General features: G+C 30.0%; 1 long non-coding RNA gene across 2 annotated transcripts; it reads right to left on the minus strand.

Moving 5' to 3' along the window:
- Window positions 1-849: 849 nt before the first annotated feature.
- Window positions 850-21822, minus strand: LOC129960154 (uncharacterized). Of its 2 annotated transcripts, none has more exons than XR_008783538.1 (3): window positions 21423-21822; window positions 19085-19216; window positions 850-15443 (listed from the first exon to the last, which is right to left on the minus strand). It is a non-coding gene; the product is annotated as an uncharacterized LOC129960154 (long non-coding RNA). The 2 variants fall into 2 exon arrangements; XR_008783537.1 differs by having other exon boundaries at window positions 21046-21822.
- Window positions 21823-23820: the final 1998 nt, after the last annotated feature.

A 23820-nucleotide genomic window follows, 5' to 3' on the forward strand; every position in this document is an offset into this window, starting at 1 on the left:
ATGATAAATAAAGCTAGCATATGTGTATAATAAGTGAATGTTTAAATATAATCGACCATTATTACAGCTAATATATCAATAATGATAAATAATAAAAGCAACAAAAAGATTAGCATACTAACCATAATAATTTTTTACACATAAATTTATTTATACAACATTACACTAAAAGGACTGAATTCAGTATATATTTCACCAAAATGCTATGAATTTTATACTCGAAGACGAATGCTATTGCCAGTCGAAACAAATCCTGTTTAAAGTAATGCTTCTTACCGACAATATACTCGGTAACCTCCTGCCATTTTGATTTTGAATCAAGTGTATTATTATAACTTTTTTGCCATGAAACACATCTGTTACTTTAACTGATAATCCAATGAGCCATCAAAACATTCAACACGTATAACACAAAACAGTTATTTGCACATCTAATTAACTGTATAAGACAAAACAATGAAAAGTCTGTTAAAAACTTTTATAAACAATTCAATGCTTAGGATTTCATAACAATCATTAGAGACTTTTAGAATAAAATTATAAATTCCAGTATTACAGCATACGGCTTCATACAGCAAAATTTATTTATAGTTCTACCAAAGCTTATTTTCAGAAACTCTACATCATATTTCATAATTTTTAACGATTCAAAAACAAAGAATTAAAAATATTTCTATACACGAAATCTACCAGTAATGTTCATATAAAATGCTTTTGTACTTTCAATTATAATATTTTTTTTAAGCTTGCTTTAGGAAAAAACATGGAAACATTAGTCATTATAAAAATAAACTATATTTAAGTTTCAGACAAAATACCCTAAAAATCATGAAACAAACAATAGGCAAGACTATTTTTTTATTTGAATTTTCAATTATACAGTAAGCATAGACTAACATTACATATATTTCATATCCTCAGAGAAATATAGGTATATGTATAACAAATAGCATGGTCAACATACAGCTGCGAAATTACAATAATAATACATATGTTTCAAACCCTTTTTAAATGACAGCAAAATATTTTCTTCAAAATTAAATAGAAAAAAGTTACACAAATAATATTACGATTATTACAAATATTAAACTCGATTATTATTCGATATCGTAATATTATAATACGAATACGATACAAATAATAATAGGAGTTTGAAATAAAAAGATTCAAGCTGCATCCTTTAAAAACAATTTTTGCTAAATTAAACTATTAAAAAATAGTTTTGCAAATTTTCTTGCGGAGAAAAAAAAAACAGCCCACAGACAATTGTAATTATGGGAACCATATATAAAAAACACAAACATATTTCACATATTGAATATCAATAAGATATTTCTTAATCAGATAAACATTTATAAAAAAAAGTATTAATATTAATCGAATTCCTCATAATTAAAATTATTCTACATCTTAACTTAAAAAATATTCTTCATTAATTTGATTTTCATCTGCAATTACTAAATGGGAGATGATTAAAATTCAATGAACAAACCGCATTTTTGAACTTTTCTTAAATCTATTAAAAATTAAATAAATCTATTAAAATTTAAATCCAGATAAACATTTTATGATAGATGTCTAAAAAATATTTTCAGAAATTATTCGACTTACAGTTTCAAAATTAATGTAACAAAAAAAGCATTTCAACAATCTGCTTATTATTTTATGTTAAATTGAAGGTAATTTCAGCTTTTATTTTGTTGAGAGATACCAACAGAAAGTTCGAATTACTGTTTTGGGAGGCCAGTTTCTCACCAGAGAAATGGCTTCTCCTACTCAAAAACTGAACCAATCATATTTTACTATTATGAGGATATCACTGAAATAGAAAGCTGCAGATATTGCTTTTTCTTAATTTAGATCCACAATAGGTGCCACACGATATATATGTTGTCAAATGTTTGGGATATTAATGAAACGTCCTCGAGATATCAAGAAAATGTTCGAATTTCTGCTTTGCGAAACCTGTTCCTAATTAGAGAAGTGGCTTCTATTCAAGCAAAAACTGAGCCAATTATTTTCAACTTGGATAATGATATCATTGAAATGCAAAGGAGCAGATATGGCATTTTCTTCATATACATCCACAATAGATGACACACGAAATATTTGTCATACTAATAAAATGTCCTCGAGATATCAAGAAAAAGATCGAATTTCTGATTTTCGAAACTTGTACTTTATTAGAGAAACGGCCTCTACTCCTCAGATTTAGAACCAATCATTTTCAACTTGGATGACGATATCACTTAAATGGACAGGTGCAGATATCGCTTTTTCTTAATTTACATCCACAATAGATGCCACACGAAATGTATGTTGTTAAATGTTTGGCATACTAATAAAATGAAATCGAGATATTAAGAAAAGTTCAAATTTCTGCTTTGCAAAACTGTTCCTTACAAGAGAACCGAATTCAAACAAAAACTGAACCAATTATTTTCATCTTGGATGAAGATATCGCTGAAATGCAAAGGCGCAGATATGGCTTTTTCTTAATATATATCCACAATAGATGACACACGAAATATTTGGCATAATAATAAAATGTCCTCGAGATATCAAGAAAAAGTTCGAATATCTACTTTGCGAAATTTGTTTCTGTCCAGAGAAACGGCTTCTTCTTCTCAAAAACTGAATCAGTCGTTTTCACCTTGGATTATGATATCATTAAAATGGATAGGTGCAGATACTTTTTCTTAAACTATATACACAATAGATGCCACACGAAATGTATGTTGTTAAATGTTTCGCGCACTAATAAAATGTCCTCGTGTTATCAAGAAAAAATGCGAATTTCTGCTTTGCGAAACTTGTTCCTTACAAGAGAACTGCCTTCTATTCAAGCAAAAACTGAGCCAATTATTTTCAACTTGGATGATGATATCACTGAAATGCAGAGGCGTAGATATGGCTTTTTCTTAATATATATCCACAATAGATGACACACGAAATATTTGGCATACTAATAAAATGTCCTCGAGATATCAAGAAAAAGACTGAATTTCTGATTTTCGAAACTTGTTCTTTATTAGAGAAACGGCCTAATCTTTTCAAATTTAAAACCAATACTTTTCAACTTGGATGACGATATCACTTAAATGGACAGGTGCAGATATCGCTTTTTCTTAATTTACGTCCACAATAGATGCCACACGAAATGTATGTTGTTAAATGTTTGGCATACTAATAAAATGACATCGAGATATCAAGAAAAGTTCAAATTTCTGCTTTGCAAAACTGTTCCTTACAAGAGAACCGCCTACAAACAAAACTTGAACCAATTATTTTCATCTTGGATGATGATATCACGGAAATGCAAAGGCGCAGATATGGCTTTTTCTTTATATACATCCACAATAGATAACACACGAAATATTTGGCATAATAATAAAATGTCCTCGAGATATCAAGAAAAAGTTCGAATATCTACTTTGCGAAATTTGTTTCTGTCCAGAGAAACGGCTTCTTCTTCTCAAAAACTGAATCAATCGTTTTCACCTTGGATTATGATATCATTGAAATGGACAGGTGCAGATGCTTTTTCTTAATCTATATACACAATAGATGCCACACGAAATATATGTTGTTAAATGTTTGGCGCACTAATAAAATGTCCTCGTGATATCAAGAAAAAATGCGAATTTCTGCTTTGCGAAACTTGTTCCTTACAAGAGAACTGCCTTCTATTCAAGCAAAAACTGAGCCAATTATTTTCAACTTGGATGATGATATCACTGAAATGCAGAGGCGTAGATATGGCTTTTTCTTAATATATATCCACAATAGATGACACACGAAATATTTGGCATACTAATAAAATGTCCTCGAGATATCAAGAAAAAGACTGAATTTCTGATTTTCGAAACTTGTTCTTTATTAGAGAAACGGCCTAATCTTTTCAAATGTAAAACCAATACTTTTCAACTTGGATGACGATATCACTTAAATGGACAGGTGCAGATATCGCTTTTTCTTAATTTACGTCCACAATAGATGCCACACGAAATGTATGTTGTTAAATGTTTGGCATACTAATAAAATGACATCGAGATATCAAGAAAAGTTCAAATTTCTGCTTTGCAAAACTGTTCCTTACAAGAGAACCGCCTACAAACAAAACTTGAACCAATTATTTTCATCTTGGATGATGATATCACTGAAATGCAAAGGCGCAGATATGGCTTTTTCTTTATATACATCCACAATAGATGACACACGAAATATTTGGCATAATATTAAAATGTCCTCGAGATATCAAGAAAAAGTTCGAATATCTACTTTGCGAAATTTGTTTCTGTCCAGAGAAACGGCTTCTTCTTCTCAAAAACTGAATCAATCGTTTTCACCTTGGATTATGATATCATTGAAATGGACAGGTGCAGATGCTTTTTCTTAATCTATATACACAATAGATGCCACACGAAATATATGTTGTTAAATGTTTGGCGCACTAATAAAATGTCCTCGTGTTATCAAGAAAAAATGCGAATTTCTGCTTTGCGAAACTTGTTCCTTACAAGAGAACTGCCTTCTATTCAAGCAAAAACTGAGCCAATTATTTTCAACTTGGATGATGATATCACTGAAATGCAGAGGCGTAGATATGGCTTTTTCTTAATATATATCCACAATAGATGACACACGAAATATTTGGCATACTAATAAAATGTTCTCGAGATATCAAGAAAAAGACTGAATTTCTGATTTTCGAAACTTGTTCTTTATTAGAGAAACGGCCTAATCTTTTCAAATGTAAAACCAATACTTTTCAACTTGGATGACGATATCACTTAAATGGACAGGTGCAGATATCGCTTTTTCTTAATTTACGTCCACAATAGATGCCACACGAAATGTATGTTGTTAAATGTTTGGCATACTAATAAAATGACATCGAGATATCAAGAAAAGTTCAAATTTCTGCTTTGCAAAACTGTTCCTTACAAGAGAACCGCCTACAAACAAAACTTGAACCAATTATTTTCATCTTGGATGATGATATCACTGAAATGCAAAGGCGCAGATATGGCTTTTTCTTTATATACATCCACAATAGATGACACACGAAATATTTGGCATAATATTAAAATGTCCTCGAGATATCAAGAAAAAGTTCGAATATCTACTTTGCGAAATTTGTTTCTGTCCAGAGAAACGGCTTCTTCTTCTCAAAAACTGAATCAATCGTTTTCACCTTGGATTATGATATCATTGAAATGGACAGGTGCAGATGCTTTTTCTTAATCTATATACACAATAGATGCCACACGAAATATATGTTGTTAAATGTTTGGCGCACTAATAAAATGTCCTCGTGTTATCAAGAAAAAATGCGAATTTCTGCTTTGCGAAACTTGTTCCTTACAAGAGAACTGCCTTCTATTCAAGCAAAAACTGAGCCAATTATTTTCAACTTGGATGATGATATCACTGAAATGCAGAGGCGTAGATATGGCTTTTTCTTAATATATATCCACAATAGATGACACACGAAATATTTGGCATACTAATAAAATGTCCTGGAGATATCAAGAAAAAGACTGAATTTCTGATTTTGGAAACTTGTTCTTTATTAGAGAAACGGCCTAATCTTTTCAAATTTAAAACCAATACTTTTCAACTTGGATGACGATATCACTTAAATGGACAGGTGCAGATATCGCTTTTTCTTAATTTACGTCCACAATAGATGCCACACGAAATGTATGTTGTTAAATGTTTGGCATACTAATAAAATGACATCGAGATATCAAGAAAAGTTCAAATTTCTGCTTTGCAAAACTGTTCCTTACAAGAGAACCGCCTACAAACAAAACTTGAACCAATTATTTTCATCTTGGATGATGATATCACTGAAATGCAAAGGCGCAGATATGGCTTTTTCTTTATATACATCCACAATAGATGACACACGAAATATTTGGCATAATAATAAAATGTCCTCGAGATATCAAGAAAAAGTTCGAATATCTACTTTGCGAAATTTGTTTCTGTCCAGAGAAACGGCTTCTTCTTCTCAAAAACTGAATCAATCGTTTTCACCTTGGATTATGATATCATTGAAATGGACAGGTGCAGATGCTTTTTCTTAATCTATATACACAATAGATGCCACACGAAATATATGTTGTTAAATGTTTGGCGCACTAATAAAATGTCCTCGTGATATCAAGAAAAAATGCGAATTTCTGCTTCGCGAAACCGTTTCCTTACAAGAGAACTGACTTCTATTCAAGCAAAAATTGAGCCAATTATTTTCAACTTGGATGATGATATCACTGAAATGCAGAGGCGTAGATATGGCTTTTTCTTAATATATATCCACAATAGATGACACACGAAATATTTGGCATACTAATAAAATGTCCTCGAGATATCAAGAAAAAGACTGAATTTCTGATTTTCGAAACTTGTTCTTTATTAGAGAAACGGCCTAATCTTTTCAAATTTAAAACCAATACTTTTCAACTTGGATGACGATATCACTTAAATGGACAGGTGCAGATATCGCTTTTTCTTAATTTACGTCCACAATAGATGCCACACGAAATGTATGTTGTTAAATGTTTGGCATACTAATAAAATGACATCGAGATATCAAGAAAAGTTCAAATTTCTGCTTTGCAAAACTGTTCCTTACAAGAGAACCGCCTATAAATAAAACTTGAACCAATTATTTTCATCTTGGATGATGATATCACGGAAATGCAAAGGCGCAGATATGGCTTTTTCTTTATATACATCCACAATAGATAACACACGAAATATTTGGCATAATAATAAAATGTCCTCGAGATATCAAGAAAAAGTTCGAATATCTACTTTGCGAAATTTGTTTCTGTCCAGAGAAACGGCTTCTTCTTCTCAAAAACTGAATCAATCGTTTTCACCTTGGATTATGATATCATTGAAATGGACAGGTGCAGATGCTTTTTCTTAATCTATATACACAATAGATGCCACACGAAATATATGTTGTTAAATGTTTGGCGCACTAATAAAATGTCCTCGTGTTATCAAGAAAAAATGCGAATTTCTGCTTTGCGAAACTTGTTCCTTACAAGAGAACTGCCTTCTATTCAAGCAAAAACTGAGCCAATTATTTTCAAATTGGATGATGATATCACTGAAATGCAGAGGCGTAGATATGGCTTTTTCTTAATATATATCCACAATAGATGACACACGAAATATTTGGCATACTAATAAAATGTCCTCGAGATATCAAGAAGACTGAATTTCTGATTTTCGAAACTTGTTCTTTATTAGAGAAACGGCCTAATCTTTTCAAATTTAAAACCAATACTTTTCAACTTGGATGACGATATCACTTAAATGGACAGGTGCAGATATCGCTTTTTCTTAATTTACGTCCACAATAGATGCCACACGAAATATATGTTGTTAAATGTTTGGCATACTAATAAAATGATATCGAGATATCAAGAAAAGTTCAAATTTCTGCTATGCAAAACTGTTCCTTACAAGAGAACCGCCTTCAAACAAAAACTGAACCAATTATTTTCATCTTGGATGATGATATCACTGAAATGCAAAGGCGCAGATAGGGCTTTTTCTTTATATACATCCACAATAGATGACACACGAAATATTTCGCATAATAATAAAATGTCCTCGAGATATCAAGAAAAAGTTCGAATATCTACTTTGCGAAATTTGTTTCTGTCCAGAGAAACGGCTTCTTCTTCTCAAAAACTGAATCAATCGTTTTCACCTTGGATTATGATATCATTGAAATGGACAGGTGCAGATGCTTTTTCTTAATCTATATACACAATAGATGCCACACGAAATATATGTTGTTAAATGTTTGGCGCACTAATAAAATGTCCTCGTGTTATCAAGAAAAAATGCGAATTTCTGCTTTGCGAAACTTGTTCCTTACAAGAGAACTGCCTTCTATTCAAGCAAAAACTGAGCCAATTATTTTCAACTTGGATGATGATATCACTGAAATGCAGAGGCGTAGATATGGCTTTTTCTTAATATATATCCACAATAGATGACACACGAAATATTTGGCATACTAATAAAATGTCCTCGAGATATCAAGAAAAAGACTGAATTTCTGATTTTCGAAACTTGTTCTTTATTAGAGAAACGGCCTAATCTTTTCAAATTTAAAACCAATAATTTTCAACTTGGATGACGATATCACTTAAATGGACAGGTGCAGATATCGCTTTTTCTTAATTTACGTCCACAATAGATGCCACACGAAATGTATGTTGTTAAATGTTTGGCATACTAATAAAATGACATCGAGATATCAAGAAAAGTTCAAATTTCTGCTTTGCAAAACTGTTCCTTACAAGAGAACCGCCTACAAATAAAACTTGAACCAATTATTTTCATCTTGGATGATGATATCACGGAAATGCAAAGGCGCAGATATGGCTTTTTCTTTATATACATCCACAATAGATAACACACGAAATATTTGGCATAATAATAAAATGTCCTCGAGATATCAAGAAAAAGTTCGAATATCTACTTTGCGAAATTTGTTTCTGTCCAGAGAAACGGCTTCTTCTTCTCAAAAACTGAATCAATCGTTTTCACCTTGGATTATGATATCATTGAAATGGACAGGTGCAGATGCTTTTTCTTAATCTATATACACAATAGATGCCACACGAAATATATGTTGTTAAATGTTTGGCGCACTAATAAAATGTCCTCGTGTTATCAAGAAAAAATGCGAATTTCTGCTTTGCGAAACTTGTTCCTTACAAGAGAACTGCCTTCTATTCAAGCAAAAACTGAGCCAATTATTTTCAAATTGGATGATGATATCACTGAAATGCAGAGGCGTAGATATGGCTTTTTCTTAATATATATCCACAATAGATGACACACGAAATATTTGGCATACTAATAAAATGTCCTCGAGATATCAAGAAGACTGAATTTCTGATTTTCGAAACTTGTTCTTTATTAGAGAAACGGCCTAATCTTTTCAAATTTAAAACCAATACTTTTCAACTTGGATGACGATATCACTTAAATGGACAGGTGCAGATATCGCTTTTTCTTAATTTACGTCCACAATAGATGCCACACGAAATATATGTTGTTAAATGTTTGGCATACTAATAAAATGATATCGAGATATCAAGAAAAGTTCAAATTTCTGCTATGCAAAACTGTTCCTTACAAGAGAACCGCCTTCAAACAAAAACTGAACCAATTATTTTCATCTTGGATGATGATATCACTGAAATGCAAAGGCGCAGATAGGGCTTTTTCTTTATATACATCCACAATAGATGACACACGAAATATTTCGCATAATAATAAAATGTCCTCGAGATATCAAGAAAAAGTTCGAATATCTACTTTGCGAAATTTGTTTCTGTCCAGAGAAACGGCTTCTTCTTCTCAAAAACTGAATCAATCGTTTTCACCTTGGATTATGATATCATTGAAATGGACAGGTGCAGATGCTTTTTCTTAATCTATATACACAATAGATGCCACACGAAATATATGTTGTTAAATGTTTGGCGCACTAATAAAATGTCCTCGTGTTATCAAGAAAAAATGCGAATTTCTGCTTTGCGAAACTTGTTCCTTACAAGAGAACTGCCTTCTATTCAAGCAAAAACTGAGCCAATTATTTTCAACTTGGATGATGATATCACTGAAATGCAGAGGCGTAGATATGGCTTTTTCTTAATATATATCCACAATAGATGACACACGAAATATTTGGCATACTAATAAAATGTCCTCGAGATATCAAGAAAAAGACTGAATTTCTGATTTTCGAAACTTGTTCTTTATTAGAGAAACGGCCTAATCTTTTCAAATTTAAAACCAATAATTTTCAACTTGGATGACGATATCACTTAAATGGACAGGTGCAGATATCGCTTTTTCTTAATTTACGTCCACAATAGATGCCACACGAAATGTATGTTGTTAAATGTTTGGCATACTAATAAAATGACATCGAGATATCAAGAAAAGTTCAAATTTCTGCTTTGCAAAACTGTTCCTTACAAGAGAACCGACTACAAATAAAACTTGAACCAATTATTTTCATCTTGGATGATGATATCACGGAAATGCAAAGGCGCAGATATGGCTTTTTCTTTATATACATCCACAATAGATAACACACGAAATATTTGGCATAATAATAAAATGTCCTCGAGATATCAAGAAAAAGTTCGAATATCTACTTTGCGAAATTTGTTTCTGTCCAGAGAAACGGCTTCTTCTTCTCAAAAACTGAATCAATCGTTTTCACCTTGGATTATGATATCATTGAAATGGACAGGTGCAGATGCTTTTTCTTAATCTATATACACAATAGATGCCACACGAAATATATGTTGTTAAATGTTTGGCGCACTAATAAAATGTCCTCGTGTTATCAAGAAAAAATGCGAATTTCTGCTTTGCGAAACTTGTTCCTTACAAGAGAACTGCCTTCTATTCAAGCAAAAACTGAGCCAATTATTTTCAAATTGGATGATGATATCACTGAAATGCAGAGGCGTAGATATGGCTTTTTCTTAATATATATCCACAATAGATGACACACGAAATATTTGGCATACTAATAAAATGTCCTCGAGATATCAAGAAGACTGAATTTCTGATTTTCGAAACTTGTTCTTTATTAGAGAAACGGCCTAATCTTTTCAAATTTAAAACCAATACTTTTCAACTTGGATGACGATATCACTTAAATGGACAGGTGCAGATATCGCTTTTTCTTAATTTACGTCCACAATAGATGCCACACGAAATGTATGTTGTTAAATGTTTGGCATACTAATAAAATGATATCGAGATATCAAGAAAAGTTCAAATTTCTGCTATGCAAAACTGTTCCTTACAAGAGAACCGCCTTCAAACAAAAACTGAACCAATTATTTTCATCTTGGATGATGATATCACTGAAATGCAAAGGCGCAGATAGGGCTTTTTCTTTATATACATCCACAATAGATGACACACGAAATATTTCGCATAATAATAAAATGTCCTCGAGATATCAAGAAAAAGTTCGAATATCTACTTTGCGAAATTTGTTTCTGTCCAGAGAAACGGCTTCTTCTTCTCAAAAACTGAATCAATCGTTTTCACCTTGGATTATGATATCATTGAAATGGACAGGTGCAGATGCTTTTTCTTAATTTATATACACAATAGATGCCACACGAAATATATGTTGTTAAATGTTTGGCGCACTAATAAAATGTCCTCGTGATATCAAGAAAAAATGCGAATTTCTGCTTTGCGAAACTTGTTCCTTACAAGAGAACTGCCTTCTATTCAAGCAAAAACTGAGCCAATTATTTTCAACTTGGATGATGATATCACTGAAATGCAGAGGCGTAGATATGGCTTTTTCTTAATATATATCCACAATAGATGACACACGAAATATTTGGCATACTAATAAAATGTCCTCGAGATATCAAGAAAAAGAATGAATTTCTGATTTTCGAAACTTGTTCTTTATTAGAGAAACGGCCTAATATTTTCAAATTTAAAACCAATACTTTTCAACTTGGATGACGATATCACTTAAATGGACAGGTGCAGATATCGCTTTTTCTTAATTTACGTCCACAATAGATGCCACACGAAATGTATGTTGTTAAATGTTTGGCATACTAATAAAATGACATCGAGATATCAAGAAAAGTTCAAATTTCTGCTTTGCAAAACTCTTCCTTACAAGAGAACCGCCTACAAATAAAACTTGAACCAATTATTTTCATCTTGGATGATGATATCACGGAAATGCAAAGGCGCAGATATGGCTTTTTCTTTATATACATCCACAATAGATAACACACGAAATATTTGGCATAATAATAAAATGTCCTCGAGATATCAAGAAAAAGTTCGAATATCTACTTTGCGAAATTTGTTTCTGTCCAGAGAAACGGCTTCTTCTTCTCAAAAACTGAATCAATCGTTTTCACCTTGGATTATGATATCATTGAAATGGACAGGTGCAGATGCTTTTTCTTAATTTATATACACAATAGATGCCACACGAAATATATGTTGTTAAATGTTTGGCGCACTAATAAAATGTCCTCGTGATATCAAGAAAAAATGCGAATTTCTGCTTTGCGAAACTTGTTCCTTACAAAAGAACTGCCTTCTATTCAAGCAAAAACTGAGCCAATTATTTTCAACTTGGATGATGATATCACTGAAATGCAGAGGCGTAGATATGGCTTTTTCTTAACATATATCCACAATAGATGACACACGAAATATTTGGCATACTAATAAAATGTCCTCGAGATATCAAGAAAAAGACTGAATTTCTGATTTTCGAAACTTGTTCTTTATTAGAGAAACGGCCTAATATTTTCAAATTTAAAACCAATACTTTTCAACTTGGATGACGATATCACTTAAATGGACAGGTGCAGATATCGCTTTTTCTTAATTTACATCCACAATAGATGCCACACGAAATGTATGTTGTTAAATGTTTGGCATACTAATAAAATGACTTCGAGATATCAAGAAATGTTCAAATTTCTGCTTTGCGAAACCTCTTCCTTACAAGAGAACCGCCTTCTATTCAAGCAAAAACTGAGCCAATTATTTTCAACTTGGATGATGATATCACTGAAATGCAAAGGCGCAGATATGGCTTTTTCTTAATATATATCCACAATAGATGACACGCGAAATATTTGGCATACTAATAAAATGTCCTCGAGATATCAAGAAAAAGTTCGAATATCTACTTTGCGAAATTTGTTTCTGTCCGGAGAAACGGCTTCTTCTTCTCAAAAACTGAATCCATCGTTTTCACCTTGGATTATGATATCATTGAAATGGACAGGTGCAGATACTTTTTCTTAATCTATATACACAATAGATGCCACACGAAATATATGTTGTTAAATGTTTGACGCACTAATAAAATGTCCTCGAAATATCAAGAAAAAGTGCGAATTTCCGTTTTGAGAAACCTGTTTTTCACTAAAGAAATGGATTGTTGTCCTCAAATACTGCACCAATCATTTTCGATTAGGACGATGATATCATGATTAAAATGGAAATATACAGATACAGCTTGTTCTTAATTTATATCCACAATACATGCACATGAAATTTCTGTTGTTAAATGTTTATCAAACTAATGAAAAGTCGTCGAGATATCAAGAAAAAGTTTGAATTTCTCTTTTCAGAAACAGATTTGTTACCACAGAAATGGTTTATTTTCAAAAACTGAACCAATCACTCTTTACTAGGATGAGGATATTACTGAAATTTTAAGGTGTTGATATCGTTTCTTCTTAATTTATTTCCACAATGGATGCCTCACGAAATGTATGTTCTTAAATTTTTGGCATAGTAATGAAATTGCCTCGAAATTAAATTGATATTTTAATTTTTGGATAAATAATCTTTTTCTAATTAGTTTTAATTTTCAATTCTCTTAAAATTCATGTAGTAGGTGCACAGTTAAACAAAAAACATAAGCTGGAAATTTCCTAGAGAAAATACTCCATTTGATTGTTAGAGTTGCCAGATTCATAGTGCATACTAAAGCAGTTCTCAAATTAAACTTATTATTTTTGAATACACAATTTGTGCTCTTAAAATTACAAATATAAAAAAGGGAGCATCACAGAAAGAAACGTTCGTAACAAAAACTTTAAATCTGCTTTTAATGTGGCTTCAAATGACACCTGATCTTATCCTTAAAATCAATCACTATTATTTTGGTTTCTTTTATTGGAAATCCTGTTTCTTTTTTTCATATTGTTTACCATGAGGCACAATACTAAAAAACCCATAAGTATTTTGCTATAATGAAGTAGTAGTTTCACATATAAAGCAGCAGAAAATATAATAATCATGGTTCCATAATAATCTGAATATCATTCAATAATCTTAGAATAAAGCAAGTTAAAAACCAGAAAAATTCAAAATATATACAAAACCATTTTTTAATTTACAATACTTCGGCAATGAACACAGACATGCAAAAGAAATATAACCATACACTATGCAAGAACAACAAAAAAATGGATTAGTTAAACTGAAAGGAAGCAAAACCACTTTCTTTTCAAGACATAAAATTAATTTCAATTACTAGCAAATTTTTAGATTGAAAAAGCGTATCAGTGTATTAAAAGCTATATTCTTTTTGATTAAAAAAATAATAATACACAATATAACATATGAGATCCTTCTCTCTCACATTCCCTAAAAGATTATCCTATTTCAAACTAAGATATGAAAATATATTTTTAAAAAAATCTAAAATTAGTCAAATTTTAAAACAAGAATTTCTTGAAACTTACAGGTTATTTCTAAAAATTCAAAAACCTTGTATTAACATAATCATAAAAAAAAATCAATATTAAATATTTTCTAAAAACGTAATTTTGAAAATCTGCAGCTAACTTTGAGATAACACATACAATTTTAAAGAATAAGGCGGTACAACAATTAATCTTAAAATTTTCACACATATAAATTACAGTCATAATTAAATCTTGCATAAAATATTAAAAATACCTTTCATTGAGCCAACAAGATAATCTAGTAAAGAGCGACCGAGTGAAACAATATCCATTGTGAAGTATTTAATACTACAAACATGACTTTTTGTAAAATATTCATATGCATTCGTTTTATATAAATTGAAAACCAATTAATTGAATGGAAAAAACTAAAAACTTTGGTAAAACAGGAAAATGACATATTGAAATATGACACGAATTCTTAATCGTTCAAGAGATATTAGAGAAGTGAAATGAAGTTGAGTTTCAAAAAACTCTTCCTCTGATAAGCCTCATACATGGAAAAGTGTCTTTTTGAAAAGACAATGTTTTGAACATTACATAAATTTACAATCACAATTAATCAAGATATTACTTTTCAAGTAATCTCAGAATTATCTATTTTTTTATATTATCAAGAAAAGTGCCAATCTGAAAGATGATACAGTATATTAAAGTCAACCTATATGAAAATTTTCAAATTATTTTAGATAACTTAAATATCCAAACTTGGAGATGTGGGGAAGTTTATGAATGATTTATTCATAAATCTGCAAATGAATATAATGTGAATTATTTTATGTCTTATTCTTTGAATAATATGAAAAATTTCTATATATTGAATATGTAGAATAATATATAATTTTTCATAAAGTCAAAATTTCTTTTTCAGATATATGCAAATGTTCCTTTGGTATCAGAAATTTCTCCAATTTCATCATTTATAAAACACTCCATTATATCAATATTTTTATAAGCATGGTTCAACATAGTTTCCAGGAAAAGGACCTGTTATTCCATTCATTACACCTTTATACCATCCATCATCATTTTTCTTCAGAACATAAATAATTGCATTCTCAGAGAAAGAAAGCTCATCTTCTTTATCAGCTGCATAATCATAAATAGCCACAACTGAAAAAATAAATAAATACATAAACACCAATAAAAAGTAAAGACGATCGGCATTTTGAGTTGATTAATAATAAAATTTCTCAAGTATAGAAATCTTAATCGCATCTAGAAATTTGAAACTACAATCATTTTTAGAATAAACAAAGAATACCTTTTGAAAAGAATTCATTGTAGCTTGAGCCACATATTTTATTTATATAAATATGAAATACTCATCACAGTAGATTTCTCTTTTGCAATTGAAAGCATGTACACGATTTAAAAAAAAAAAAAAAAAAAAAAAAAAACATTGCAGAGTTTCCGACTAGATTTTCACTTAATATAGTTTTTAGTCGAATTAAAATCTACAAAAGGTGCCTTAGTACTTTAAATGAATGCACAATAGATCTTGTGCAAGCTACTTCAAAAGACAAATATCAAAGCAGAGAGCAGGATTGTTTTTTTAGGCGTGTCCTCCACCAAAAAAAAAATAATAATAATAAATTTAAAAATGTATTAATTTTTTAAGTCAATATAATTTGTCATAAAACCTAATAAGGACAAAAAAAAAAAAAGTAGGGTTTAAAAAAAATTCTTTAACACTGTTGTGATGCATGAAGCATTTCTAAAAGTTCCTCATAATCTGGCCCAAATCAAAATGAGATTTTTTAAATTATTATACTATTATTTTTAAATATTCGAAGTATTACATATTTGGTTTGTGGGCTGTAATGTGCTCATCACTGATATGTAGAATTAAAAGAATTATACAAAATAAGTAAAACACATTTATCAAAATAAAAGAATAGGATAGATTTGAAAAGACTTTACGCAAGATTGCATGCAAAAAACAATAACATTTTAGATTTGTTTTACAGGGTATTCTCTAACAAATCATTTAATCACTTTAATAAATTTCACACACACACACACACACACACATATATATATATATATATTTGAAACACGACCCTCATTTTTTTTCTGATTCTTTAAATTGAGGAGTGTTAAGATTGAAAGTGCAACTACATAATAATATAAAAAATAGTGCAACTAAATAATAATATATAAAATATTTTGTAATTAACATTATCTAAACAAATAACTTCACAATGATCGTTATATATGGGCAGCCCTTGAAAACAAAATACATCATGAAATTTTTTTTTAATTGCATGTGAAGCAAATTTTATAAAATTATTTCCGAAGTTTAATGCTAAACTTAACATAGAATTTTATCCATTCAAATTCTGATAATTCAAATAAGCTCCAAATAAAAAAAATCAAATAATTGTTAGAGAAGAAGTTTTAATGCATAAGAAAAATACAAATCAAAAAGGATTTCTTTTTATATCATATTTTAAAAATATATATAGCGTTCCCAAATCTCTTAATACATTGAAAAGGAATATACATAAAAGTAATAATGAAAAACTTATATTACCTTTTTACCCTTATATGGAAACTCTAAATATCGAAATAAATCCTTTGTTATAAAACCATTCAAATGCTTTGGTAATGACGTTAATATTTACAATATTATACAGAGTTAATTCAAGCATAATCTTAAATTTAACGATTAAAATTTACAATTAATAACTTTTAATAATATAAATAGTACCCTGTCACAAAATTAAAATGCATTGCATGAAATAAAAAAAAAAGTATGAAATTATACAAAATATGAAAGATCTGATTCAAATATGAATTGGTAACTTGTCTATAATACATAAAATTGCACTTTGCTAATATTTTAGTAAAAATTATCTTACATATAAAAAGGGAGATATTACTTCTGAAAATTCTGAAGGCTTTAAACTTCAGAAATGTTATAAATTCCGCTTCCTCGTTTTTATCGGTGCGAAAGTATTTATGATTTCGTTGAAGTCAGTTCATACTAAAAAAAACTAAATCACAATGCTTTTTTATTTTTTTGTTGTTGTACGTATATTGTGAGATTTACAACAAATTAAGGATCTTCCACAGATTAAAAGATCGTTCGCAGCTTGTACTTCGACATTGTTATCATCAAAAGTATCAGCAGAGTTGGTTCAAATAAACTACAAACAAAGAAATTCATAGATGTGTTTATGTGGTAAAAAAAATCAGACTGATATTTAGTAATTATATCTAAAGGATCTTAAATCGTAATATAGATTTTTGTTGTATATACTTTCCATGATAAGCACTTGTATATTTTATGAAAATTATGTCCGGATATTCACTCAAAACACTAGCTCGAATTCCACAAGTTCAGGCGTACGGAATATCGTTGATATTTTTTCCTGAATAATAAAGTTTCAATAAATGAAAATTAATCTGGTCTTTCTTCCTTTAATATACCAAATAGGAAAAGCTAGGAAATTTAGTTTTATTATGAGTAAGTCCCATTCAGCACATTTTGAAATATATACCTTGAAAGTATATAAATCATAAATATACTTTCTAATATTCATGATTCGATTTTCAAGAGTGTAGTTTCCAATAATATGTTTTATTGTTCACATATGTGAAAAACGACTCGTCTCTGAAAAGCATACGATACAAATATTGAAAATTTTGAAATTTATTCTATTTTTAGTCATGCTATTGTTGAGTGTTCTTTGTTTTCGCGAAAATAAAAAATCCTTTCATATCAACACAAAAGATTTAAAAATTTTCCTTCTTGCTTTTCATGTAAAAAAAAAAAAAAAATTATCTATTATGAGGTTTGTTATCATTTATTCTGTTTAATACATAAAATAACTATAAGGTCTAAGCCCTAATCGAATAACAATACATTTCTAATTTTATTTTCAATCATTGCAGATTCATTGTAAAGGTTGTGGATTGTACATTATTTTTTTAATATTATATTAAAAAAAGGACAAAAATGAAGATTATGTTAAATTATATTTACAATTAAAAGACAACAAAATATTAGATAAAACTGATATCAAGAATGAGAAACACGATTTTTTCTTTTTAATTTACATTATTAAAAGAAACTTTTCATAATACATTCCAACAATTCTTCACTTTAAAATCTACATTTGAAGATGTGGAAATGATATTTAGCAAGAAAATTATTAGGAAACATCGTTAGGTAAGCATGAAGTTCATACTTTCTAATTCATTTTCAATAAAAATTCAGAAACCTAAATCAGCAACAAAAAAAAGGCAGAGTTATGAGAGTAATCATGAGAATCAATTTTTAACATGGATTCTAAATTATACAATAAGATCTAAAGATTTTGAAATTTGTAGGTCACTGTCTCTTAATTAAAGGATATAAAGCAAATATAAAAATGTTTAGTATAGAAAATACCCTATTTACAGCATTATTATGAAATAATATAAAAAAGGTATGGATGTTAATTTAAATGAAAAATATTTTTCTTTAGCTGCAAGTCTCTGAACAAAGATTCTTAAATTAATGTTACTGATACATTTTTTAAAAATTTTATTTATCTAGATAAATAAAATAAAATTGAGAGTATAAAAAAATTGCACTTTTATTACAGCTGAACAAACAACAAATATTTTTAAAAAATCCTCCAAATTATGAAATTTAAAAATTAATGATATCAGATAATTCTTACAATGAAATCTATCACATAAATTAAAAATAACACTGATGGTTTCAAACAATGTTTACTAATAATCTGAAAAAAAGATATTACCCTTTTCAAGATAGTTCTTTGGAACCCAATCAGGATCATGATTTCGGTGAAGAAAAGGTAGAGATGGAGGATTATAATTTTGATTATACAAACTATCATCTTCAGGAGGTGGTGGAGGAAAAGGAAGAGAGGCTGAAAAAGTACATTAACATATATATATGTATGTATACAACAAAATTATATCAGTTTGACAAATAATGATACATAAAGTTTTTATTTTAACAACAGGGAAAAATATCTTTATAAAATATCATATTTTTTTCATCACTGTAAACAAAATTGTATTAAATGCATTAAAACAAATAAGAGAATTTCAATTTTATTAAGTGAAAGAGTTTGCAAGTAAAACAGCATCTCAAAGACAGCTACACCAGGTGATTCTAAAGTTTGTTAACATATGAAAATTTAATAATTTAAGAAATAACAATAGTATTTAGGTAAAAATTGACACATGCTTGGAATGCTATTGGGTTTTATTGAAACAAACAAACAAAAAAAAAGTGGAAAAAAGAGCACTGGATAGGAAAATGTCAGTGATGCGGTATGAGATAATGAGCTGCAGTGAGTAAGGAAATATGGTACACTAGAAATCACGCCTTTACCCAAAAAGGCTCTGTTAATGAAGTTGTACTTCAGAATCGAGCATCTGCTACGGCAGTTTTATGATCCTATCACCATAAGAAGGGCATTCGAAAGGATAGGGTGAATTTTCAAATGTTAACGGAGTTTTGAATCACCCAGCATATGATTTTATCAAGTTATGAGATATTTTAAATTAAAAAGTTAGAAATTAATTTTGAAGTTCTCATTAATTAAATGCTAATTTCATGATAGAGAAACAGAATACCGACTATTTATTTTAATTTGAAAATAAAGAAATCACTGTATAACTAAACATATCTAAGCTATATAGACCTTGCATTCATCATTCCTTGGTTTCATCCTGCAGAGTCAACTACTAACAATAGCTAGTTTGTTCAAATACATTTTGTAGAATCTGTGGAAACCTCCTATACTTTATTAACCCATTGATTAAATGTTATTGACATGTAATAGGTTAAATATGTCTTTCAACAATAAAATAAAATGTCGAATTCGTTAGCTACTTAAATTAAGAATATACAATAACATTTCTAAATAACTATGCTTTAAAAAATAATAAGGATGACAGCAATTTTCAAAGCAAGCAACATTATGAAATCTTATTTAGTTTAGATGCAAAATTATAAAGGTGTACACAATAAAGGATATTCATGATTAAATAATGATCAGAAGAAAAAGCTAATGTAAAGTAACTGTATTTTCAAAAAAGTCAGAAATGGAAAAAGTAGCATGCATAGAAAACAACAATAAAACCCCCCACACAATGAACTAAATTAAGACACAAAATGCTACTCTTAAAATCAGAAAATGTACAAATATTTGTATATAAAAACTCGCAGAAAAAATAAGAAATGGAGAATACAAACTTTTATATGAATCTAAATCTTTCTTTTAAATACAAAAGTATTTTAGTTGAAGGAGTAAATATTATCATTTAATTGAATATGTGAGATCACAAACATGATATTATTTCTGCCGTTAAAGAGTAATTATATTTTGAACAACATGTAAGGGAAATATGGCACAATTTTAACAAAAATATTTCTCATAAATTATTTTCCACAGGAATAATATGGGAATTTTCAGAATAACATTTTAACAAATTTAAAAAAAACATAAAAATTTGACAGCAATAATTAAAATTTTTGGATTGTAAACCAATTACATTAGCAAGAAAAATGCCCTCCTTCACATGAGTTAAGGATATGGTATGTTTTTGAAAATGAAAATTCAGATTTAATTTTCAAAACGTTGCAAAAAGTTAATAAAGATACTTACATACCTAAGGCTCACAGAAAATTACAACATTTGTTTTATTTTATATTCATAAAAACCGAATCAAATAAAAAAATATATACTTATATCTAACTATTGGATGCAGCGTCGCAATTATGTTTAGTTCATCAATGACATAACAGACAGTTTCTTGTGGGAAAATAAAATTTCCTTTTTCATTTCTCCTTATAAATTATATCCTAGAAATATTCAAAGCTTCCTCATATTTTCTCTCAACTATTTCAATATAGCAAATTACAGATTTCTCTTTTGTTAAAAACTGAACTAAAATAAAATAATCTAAACTTATATTTTGTTTATCTTTACTCCAATCTACTTCTTGCATATTTTCCTGCTCATTTATATTAATAATATTTTAATTAAAGCTTTTGTGGTGGTGTTCATGTAGAGTGTTGTATAAAGCATTTCATCGCTATTAGAAAAATAAAGTCTTTATTACACTAAAGGGGCGGTCCAACGACCTGCCACCTCACGGATTTGGTTATAAATAAGACATCCGACCCACTGGGGGATCACACTCCCCCGTGGTACGCCTGTAGCTTCACGCAAAATGTCGGTAAATGGATAAACATCAGAGAACCGGAAATTTTTTTTTAGCTATGGGGGGGGGGAGGGGGTCAGAGAAACTCAGGGTTTTGAGCGGTCGAAAGGGGAACGCGTGCCGTCTGACGATTTCTCCGGTCGTGGGTCCGCTGCCACAGACGGGGGTGGCACCACGAAGGAAGGGTGAAAGTTATGCGACCACATCTGTGAAGATCCTCCGATCGTGGGACCGCGGCTTAACAACTATCGAAACATTGCTACTTAGATCACGTATACACAGAATGGCGATTCCTCGGGCGAAGTATTAACATAGATTGTATTAGGGAAAGTAGATAGGTTGCGCTTTAGAATGACATTATAAAAGATGGCGCTACGATCACTACATGAGTATTCCCCTAGTAGAGATCTTTTAAATAACAAATAATATTGCTATTGTTATTTTTAAATATGCGTTCCAAATATCTGTTATTTCAATCATATTATTAATTAAAAATTATTACTTAATATTAAATATAAAATTTATTAATTGTAATTAATACTTAATTTACTAATTTAAGTAACGTGTGATTGAATTAATTTATCTGTTTCAGCTTACTTCCTAAATTTTATTTTTTTTCTCAAAACTATTTTTTTAATTTATTTATTAGATTAAACCATTTTCTGGAAAAAGTGAGTTAAAAATATATGTCATTTATTTAAAATGTTTACTTCAGTCCTATATTCTACCAATAGATGGCGCCAGCAGTAAACAGAATACATGTAATCAAAGTCAATCATGTCACGAGCAATTAAAAATGATCTGTATGGAATAGAGTATCATCAAATACGAATATCGGTCACTCCTGTAAAGTGGAGCGGTAACTTCGCACTTTCCAGTGAAGCCTCGCACTTTCCGGTGAAATTACCGCTCCGATAAATTTCAGTGATATGCAATTCAATGATACGATACGATAATTCCAATAAGCGGTTCGTTCACTTTTCAATCCAATTTCTTTCGAGAGCTTCGATTGGACAGATTGTATTGATTGTTACTTTCCAGTGAAGTCACCACTACAGCAAATTTCAGTGATATCGTATCGATTGATACTTTCTATCGTGATCCAAAACCTGTAATCGAAATACATATGAATACCAATAAGACCGGTTACTCTCATGAAGTTTAGCGGCGACTTCACACTTTCCAGTAAAGTCACCGCTCCGACAAATTTCAGTGATATGCAATTCAGTGATACGATGATTCCAATAACCGGTCCGTTCACTTTTCAATCCGTTCACAGATTTCTCCTTTCCTGTTATGTTCGAGAGTTTCCATTGGACAGATCGTATCGATTGTTACTTTCCAGCGAAGACACCGCTCCGGTAAATTTCAGTGATATTGTATCGATTGCTACTTTCTATCGTGATCCAAAACCTGTAATCGAAATATCACCAGTAAGATCGTATCAAGCATTTGAATCACACCCCTCTTTGAAAAGTATTGATCACTTGTATTTGTGACTTTTTGATATCAGTTACGTAATAACCGCTCGTAAAATATTCGTCATCCCTACTAGTGAATAAGGAGAACGACAAATGTGATAATACAAGATAGTATACGTGCATAAAAAACAACATCACATAATACAATAAGTATAATATAGGATAATGATTTCAAATGGAAATTAGAAATTGATGCAATAATATATGAAATACATAAAATTACAGTTACAATATATATATATATATATATATATATATACACGACAATTTATATCTCAGTAATTAATCTCGTTGGAAAATGGACATGACGTCCACTACGAGTGGTAGTTGGTTTTGTCGGTAATTGTTCATTTTTAGAAGAAAGTTCAGCTTGAGTTTTATGAATAGATGCAGGTATAGAAGGTAACGAGTCATTAGATCCTGTCACCACATATGCAGGTTTGACACGGTCTAGGGAAACTGTGACATTTTTATTATTAACTTTTGATACAAAAGTTTTATCTTTCCTGCTGATTACAAGGTGTGGACCAATGTAAGGAGGTGAAAGAGGAGGTTTAACACTGTCCACTCTCAAAAATACATGAGAGCAAGTACTTAAGGATGGATGAATATAAATAGACTTAACCGAGTGTCTAGACGTAGAGATAGGATTTATAGATTGCATTAAAGCTTTGAATTTTGATACATAAGTATCTGTTAGTATTGATATATCTACTTTTGAGGTTAAAATGTCAGAAGGCAATCTGAGGGTTGTACCAAAGACTAATTCAGCACATGTGGCATTTATGTCTGGTTTAATTGCAGATCGATTCCCG

The sequence above is a fragment of the Argiope bruennichi genome, chromosome X2, assembly GCF_947563725.1.
Source record: "Argiope bruennichi chromosome X2, qqArgBrue1.1, whole genome shotgun sequence".
In the NCBI taxonomy this organism is placed as follows: Eukaryota; Metazoa; Arthropoda; class Arachnida; order Araneae; family Araneidae; genus Argiope; species Argiope bruennichi.